Raw genomic sequence first — 6,410 nt, 5'->3', positions numbered from 1 at the left:
GCAGTTGGACTCCTTGCCAGTTATTTACCACAGATTATGACTAAAACCCAGAATGGATTTACAGCTCCAATGAAATCAGAGCCACCAGCCTCCATTGGTAGCAGGGTTGAGCAAAAAGCCTGATTGAGACTCAGAGTGTCATCAGACGGGTGAATTCTCACGTTTCCCTGCCGTCACTATGGCCTGCTGCTGCTGCCCCACAATAGCTAGAATTTCTTTACACGGGGAGAGAAAGAGGAAGCAGCAACGACTACGTGGCCCACAGCTTAAAAGGAGTCTATGAGCAGAAGGAGCATGAGGCAGACTGCGATGTCTAAAGGATGCACGAAGCTCCATAAGTGGGAAGTACCGAGCATGTGATAAAACACTTGTCTGATGACACTCTCAGCGGAGCCCCTGCATGTCCTAGGAGACAATACTGAGCAAGAGAGATGAATCATCTGTCTCAACATGAAGGCAGCTCCATGTTGGAGATTCTCACTTCTCCAACTCTTAGCAGAAATTGTAAGGCAGTGAAAGCTGCTGGCAACAAGCATATTTTCCCCTCTAATATATTTCATAGGGCCAGCCATATCATTAGGCAGAGCAGGGCAGCCACCTCAAGCAGCAAATGCTGGGATGGCAAAGGAGCAAGTGCAAGAGACAGGAGGACTGGGCTGTGTATGTCGTCTGCCCTGTGCACTCTAAGCAAGCCTGCCCTCAAGTGTAGTGGAGGATGCTAATGTATATTAGGAGGGGGAGGGGGAAGCTTAGTGGCAGAGCACCTACTTTGCATGCAGAAAGCCCCAGGTTTGATAACCAGCATCTCCAGATAGAGATGGGGAAATTCCTGCCTGTAAACCTGGAGAGCCACTGCCAGTCAGTGTCGACAATACCAGACTAGATGGACCAATGGTCTGACTCAGTATAACTCAACCTAAGGTTGAACTGCCAATTTGGAAGTATTTCTTCAGACAGCGCATAATTAAACTCTGGAATTCACTTCCGCAAGATATAGTGATGGACATCAATGATGGACAGCTTTGAAAGGCTATGCGCTACTTCCAATATCACAGGCTTCAGTTTATTAAGGTAAATAAGCAGCAATTAAAACAATAAAATACAGTTAAAAATTAGAGATTAAAAGTGGGGCTATACAAGCACCAATAATAAAAAAAAAACACAAGAGAAACCCAGCAGTGGAATCTTCAACTATGTTGATTTATCATCTCTCTTCGACAGATGATGGCTGCTGTGCAAAACCTAGCCACTTTAACCATGACCCGAGAATTAAAATCTCACAAGGGATACTCCAAGTAGAAATCATCAGGCCTACCTGAATTTTTTTGGTATAATCAGTTTATAAAAGAGGATCTGACGTCTCGATAAAAGTGGCAGTAAAGTAGGTCCTGTCCCACTGTCTCTCCTTCTCACACCTCACAAGAGCAAATCCATTCTCTATAAAATGTCAGAGTCTGAGACAGTATGCCTATGAACACAAGTTGCTGGAGAACATTGGCGGGAGGATTCTGTTCCATTCGTGTCCTGCTTGGGGGTTTCCCATGGATAGCTGGTTGACCAGTGGGTGAACAAAATGCTGGACTAGATGGATTCTTGGTCTGATCCAGCATGGCTCTTCTTATTATGGTCTTGTATTCTGTACACAGAACGGGAGGACACCACAATATCTCGGGCACCAAAATATCTTGGGCCAGCCCTGATGTCTAATGAGTTTACAGGTGAATGTAGGCACCAAGAATATGGTGGGAAAGAAGGTAATGAAGCTAATCATTACAGTTCTAAAGTTTGACGAGATCCCTCAACTTCTCCTCATAATGCACATGTGCTTTATATCTATTTATTTATTTTATTTATATCCTGCCTTTTTTCCTTCAAGGAAACCAAGGTGGCATTCATAATCCTCCTCCTCTCTATTTTATCCTCACAACAACACTGTGAGGTAGGTTGGGCTGAGAGTCAGTGACTGTCCCAAAGTCACCCAGTGAGCTTCCATGGCCAAGTGGGGACTAGAATCCAGATCTCCCAATTCCCAGTCCAACACTCTAGCCACTACACCTCACTGGCTTTCTAGGTTTATCTCATATCTAGGTTTATGTTGGTGGTTTTCCACACTGCTCACTGAAAAAAGCTGTTGAGTAATTCTTTTGTTTTCTTAAACTAGTTAATTCAACCCCATTTCATAATATGTCTCAATCCTGCAGGCTAATTAATTTCACTCGTTTAATATACATATTTTTATAGGAGCCCTGTGTATTCAAGGAAACAATAAAATTATCTGTGTACCAGCTATAAAACTCTTGCTGCTCTTCTTAACAATTATGATCACTTATTCCAGAAAGCTTAATAGATGTTTGTTTATTTTTCAATAATACTTTCCCATTTGATAATTATTTCCATAATATGTAACCTGGAGCTTTGCCTGCTACTGGCAATAGCTGAACAAAATCGGGCCAGAAGATACAGTCCTACTTCATTTCAAACAAACAGGGAATAAATGTTCATATAAAAGTTAACATATTAATGGATGATTAGATGAGCATTAAATATAAGAAGCCAAGCGAGGCATAAGACTGTCTAGGCTGCAATATACACACTACTAGTGAGTAAACCCATTTAGCTCAAAGGGGCTTACAGCTGAGTAAACATGTATAGGATTGTGCTGCCTAGCTTCCACCTTCAACCCGGGCTAGGCCTGCTTTATAGCCCTACTGCTTTACAGAGGTATTGAAGTGCACTGAAAACTATTGGGGCATAATCCGCATTCCATATACTACTTTCATAGTGTTTCTTGCTTTTTATTTCACATTATCCAAAAATGTGCAAGATGTATCACTGTGTGTCTTACGAGGTATAAATGAACAAGAAGGATAAGAACGTAAGAGCATAAGAAATGCCCTGCTGGATCAGACCAAGGGTCCATCTAGTCCAGCACTCTGTTCACACAGTGGCCAACCAACTATCAGCCAGGGACCAACAAAGCAGAACATGGTGCAACAGCAGCATCCCACCCACGTTCCCCAGCAACTGGTGCGCATAGGCTTATTGCCTCAAATACTGGAGGTAGCACACAACCATCAGGGCTAGTAGCCATTGATAGCCTTTGCCTCCAGGAATTTATCCAAGCCCCTTTTAGGATATAGCATTACCATGATGGGATCGTAATGATTTGACACAGGGTGTAGATCTGGCCCTATAGAGATCAAATCGGGAAGAGAACTACTAGGCTGAAAGAAATGGGCACACACATCAGGGTTGCCACCTTCTTTTCTGGCGGCAGTCCTGTGGTTTTAACATTTAACAGATGAAAATAGGAGCACACTATGTAACTTTGACACCAAGGATTCTCCCATCAAGGAACACTTCACCACACCAAGCAAGATGTAACAGTTTGAAAACAGTATATGGAATGTGTCATGGGCCCCAACAGTTGTCGATACTGTTATAAGCCGTTATGAAGCAGTAGTGTAGTTCCTGCCTCACACAAACCTTCCTCTATTACAAACAATTGAAATATCATCTCTGGCTGCTCTGTGGGGTTGCCAGGTTTCTGACCAGCAGTTGTTACTTGCCGTTTCGCTGTGACATGATCACAGCATGGAAATAAATGTTGCTAATGTAGGCTGACCACATGAAAAGGAGAACAGGGCTCCTGTGTCTTTAACAGTTGTATTGAAAAGGAAATTTCAGCAGGTGTCATTTGTATATATGGGGAACCTGGTGAAATTTCCTCTTCATCACAACAGTTAAAGCTGCAGGTGCCCTGCCCTCTTTTAAATCTCGTTGCTCTAGTATAGCTCCTGCAACTTTAACTGTTGTGATGAAGAGGGAATTTCACCAGGTTCCCCATATATACAAATAACACCTGCTGAAATTCCCTTTTCTATGCAACGGTTAAAGATACAGGAGCCCTGTCCTCCTTTTCATATGGTCACCCTAGCTAATGGCTGCAAATCCAGAGTATTTTATTGCATACTCATTACTCCCCACTTACGGAGGTTCGCAGGTCCTTTGGATGATGACGTCCACCTCCCATGAGTCTCCCGCTCCTTCTTGCCTTTTTTCTGTCACAAAATAGAGCCCTTTAAATCTGATTTTTAAAAAACGAAATGAAGGCCCAGTGAAATCCAGTGATGGGGGGGGCTTTCAAACCTCGCTCCATAATCCAAAATCTCAAACTGTTTTTTGTTGTTGTTGTAAATGGGTCCTGTTAGACTTCTGACACCATGTTTCAAAGATAGGTTTGTTGCAAATGAGGAATGAAGTATTATATAAAAATAAAACTTTTATTGCCTCAAACAAACATAGCTTCTAACTAACTTCTCTCCAGCCCTGACTGACTCCTGAGAGTGCTGAGTCACTGACTGCTGTGGCAGCTCCTGATTGGGCGAGTATTCCTTCAATCAAAGTCTGTGTTCCTGACTTCCTCTTCCATCTAACTTCCTGTGTGTCTCACTTAGTTCTACCTATTGATACACCGTGAGCCCCTGCCAAAGGAAGTGAGGCAGGTGGCTACTAGGAGGAGGGCTTTCTCCGCTGTGACACCCCGGTTGTGGAATGAGCTCCCCAGAGAGGTCCGCCTGGCGCCTACACTGTACTCCTTTCGTCGCCAGCTGAAGACCTTTTTATTCACTCAGTATTTTAACACTTAATTTTAACTTAAATTTAAATTATACTGTTTTAACTCTGTATTTTAACCTTATATCAATTTTGCTGCGTGGTTTTATCCTGGTTGTGCTTTTTATATTGTATTTTGTATTTGTGTTTTTAACTTGTTGGTTGTTTTATGATGGTTTTAATTTTTGTGAACCGCCCAGAGAGCTTCGGCTATTGGGCGGTATAAAAATGTAATAAATAAATAAATAAATAAATACTGGAGGTAGTATACAGCCATCCTGACTAGTAGCCATCGGTACCGCCTTATTCTCCATGAATTTTTCTAATCTCCTTTTAAAGCTGTTCAAGCTGGAGGTTATCGCTGCATCTCCTGGAAGCGAATACCACAGTTTAACTGTGCACTGTATAAAGAAGGGGATCATCAGACGGGGGGAAATCATGTTTCCTTACCGTCACTCTTGCTTCCTGCTTTCTTCCACTATAGCAACCAGAAGAATCACACAAGAGAAAAAGGGAGAACCAGCTGCAACCACATGGCCCATTCAGTGTAGTGGGACAGCGCCCTCAAGTGGGCATTTTATAGCAAAACTTCTCTGCACACAACAGGAAATGGCAACCAATTTCATTATAACTCAGAAGCGTGACATTTTGTTTGGACTATTTTACTACGAAAAAATAGCAGAAGGAGCAGAAAACCACCGGGAGGCGTTCGGGAGGTCTTATGTATGCATGAGATGTTGTTAATGCAGTTTATTCTTTTAAAATCCAGTTTCCAGAGAGCACAATGGCCCTTATATAAGAGTTGCCTATTTTACTAGCCAGTTAATGGTTCCAAGATTGCTTTCTGGACTGACACCTCAAGGGAAGGGAGTTCAAGCAAAGCTAATTAATTCCTAGGTGAGTTTATCACTTCAACTCTGCCTTTTTGGATAGCTCCTTAATAAGCCACATAATCAAGGCACCTGATGAGAACAAGCTGGCTGAATTGGCTTTTACTTTACTTTTCTTTCTTCTCGTTTTCAAAAGTGCCTTTCTCCAAGCATTTGAGACTGGGTATGGTGAATACAAGAGAATGTCTTGAGGTTGTCTTTTGATGTCCAAGACCAATGCCAAACGCACCAACTTCAAGCACTTTTCTGAACCTTTCTTCAGCTGTTGGTGTGAAAGACAGGAATGCAATTTCAAATGCATTTGCACCAGGTGTTATAATCAATTAATGGCCACGCAGGAAGATGGATTTACAACTGTTTTTCAACCTCCTTGTGTTAATAAGGAAACAGATGCATTCTATCTGAAGTGTATCTTTTAGAGCGTCATTAAACAGGGGTGGGGGGATCGTGTTTCCCTTCTGTTGCTTTGGCCTCCTGCTGCTGTCCCACAACAGCAATGAACAGCTTCCACTTTCTTCACATGGGAAAGAAAGAGGAAGCAGCAACGACCATGTGGCCCATTCAGTGGGCGTTTTTATCATAACACTTTTCCTGCACACAGCAGGAAACGGTGGTAAGTTTTGCTTCAATTAAAAAAATGGATTTACCGGGTCTTAATTTGTCATGGAAAAAAGACAAGAAGGAGCAGGAGATGCATAGGAAGTGGATGGTGTCAATGTCATCAAAGGACCCATGAAAAACCATGAGCGGACAGTAACAAGCATGAAATAAAATGCTCATCTGATGAGATGCATAGTCTTCACCAACCAGTTTTCCCCATAAAGTTGTGTGCATTTGGTAATAACTATTTTCACTTTGACTTCTCCTCCGGGTATGGAAGTGTCTTTATAATATAGGGGTGAGGAA

Source organism: Elgaria multicarinata, chromosome 2 (assembly GCF_023053635.1).
Source record: "Elgaria multicarinata webbii isolate HBS135686 ecotype San Diego chromosome 2, rElgMul1.1.pri, whole genome shotgun sequence".
In the NCBI taxonomy this organism is placed as follows: Eukaryota; Metazoa; Chordata; class Lepidosauria; order Squamata; family Anguidae; genus Elgaria; species Elgaria multicarinata.
This window is presented reverse-complemented; position numbering follows the sequence as displayed.